Below are 1,438 nucleotides of genomic sequence, written 5' to 3'. Positions count from 1 at the left end.
AGAAGGGCCTCCTCACTCTAGAAAGAATCATTCTCCTCCTCAAGTCCTGCTAGAAGAAAGCTCCCTAGAAAAGAGCAATGCTTACATTCCCCATCATCAAGCCAGCTTCTCTGCCTGGAGGTCCAAGGCAGCTACCTCTGGGGGTGGCCCTTTCGGTCACAAGCCAGGGGAAGATAAATCAGCACCCTGCTACTGGGATCAAAACTCCAAGGCTGGCAGAGGGCAGTGGAATTCCTTATCCTACCTGCAGATAAAATTTGGCCACATGGTAAATCACTAGACATGCTAGTATTAAAGTGGGTCACGCTCACCCTTTCTACACAGCATCTGACTCTCCAGTGAGGCTTGAGCTCCGCGGCTGGTTCTTTCCCTGCATCGCACAAAGCGAAGATAAAAAACAAGCCAGCCTCAACTCCCAGCTCAGGGTCACTCTCTCCTGTCTGTCCACTTAGCCGCAGTCCAAGTGGCTGCTCACTCCACCACCAGCACCTGCCCAACACCCCCCCTCTCCCCCACCCTCCAGCTGGCCTCTCCTTTCCCTTTCTCTCTCTTTTCTTTTTAAAACTGTTCCCTGCCTTTCCAAGCGCAGGCCACCGGTTCCCTCCCTCCAGTCGGTCTCATCAAGTCAGCAGAGCCACCTCCCTCCACAGCCCTCAATCAGCCACTCCAGAGCACAATCCCTTCTGTCTCGTGTCCTCAGAAGCCATTTCAGCCACGACCCGGATCCTGCTGCAGAGCAACTATTCAAAAGGCACATTTGAAAAACTAGAGCTCCCTAAGGCTCCTCACCTGCCCTTCCCCCTGGATCTCCCCACTGCCGCACAGGCACAGGCTCCAAGTGCTCATAAGTACGACTCACCAGTGGCAGGGATTCGTCCCCCCATGCTGGTCACTTGTCAGCCCTGCTCACCCATCACAGCACAGCCCATTCAGGCATGAGGGGTCTGGACACCTACCCTGTGCCCCCAGGATACCAGCAGCAAATCCAGGCTAGAAGAGGAGTCTCCAGAGACCACAGGACCAGGAGGCAGCAACGAGAATGAACAGCCTCGCGTGTCATGCCAGCCTCACCCGCCGCCCCAAGCAGCAGAAGGGCTGCGAGGTCTTTGTGCAGGGGTCGAGGCAGGGAGCAGGTCCTGCAGGGCGCCAGGGGCAGCTCAGCCGCCTGCCCACCAAGGGACCTGCTCAGAGGCGCCCCAGCTCAGGCGGTGGCTCCCTCGCTGGCTCCCGCGCCAGAAATCAACGGCACGTTGCATCTGCGGGAGGAAACCGCCCCCCCCGGCCCTGCGCGCCCCTCCCAGACCCACCTGCGGGCAGGGACCGGCGCCGAGGGGCTGCGCAGCCCGGGCCCTGCTCGGGGGCTCCTGGAAGCGACCGGGGGTCACTGCTCCCAACAGGCGCAGCCCCTCGGGCAGGGCCTGCAGACGAGCCGCGGCGG

The 1,438-nt window shown here is 60.2% G+C and overlaps 1 protein-coding gene across 1 annotated transcript in view; it reads right to left on the bottom strand.

The window, feature by feature from the left end:
* Positions 1-1,413, bottom strand: part of SBK1 (SH3 domain binding kinase 1) — a 38,000-nt gene extending 36,587 nt beyond the window's left edge. Inside the window, exon 1 of the mRNA XM_019539981.1 lies at positions 1,308-1,413. The gene's annotated coding sequence lies outside the window, so the exon portion shown is untranslated. The remainder of the gene's footprint in view (positions 1-1,307) is intronic.
* Between the last annotated feature and the right edge of the window lie 25 nt (positions 1,414-1,438).

The sequence above is a fragment of the Crocodylus porosus genome, unplaced genomic scaffold (genome assembly GCF_001723895.1).
Source record: "Crocodylus porosus isolate Cpor-Errol unplaced genomic scaffold, CroPor_comp1, whole genome shotgun sequence".
NCBI lineage: Eukaryota > Metazoa > Chordata > Crocodylia > Crocodylidae > Crocodylus > Crocodylus porosus.
This window is presented reverse-complemented; position numbering and strand designations above follow the sequence as displayed.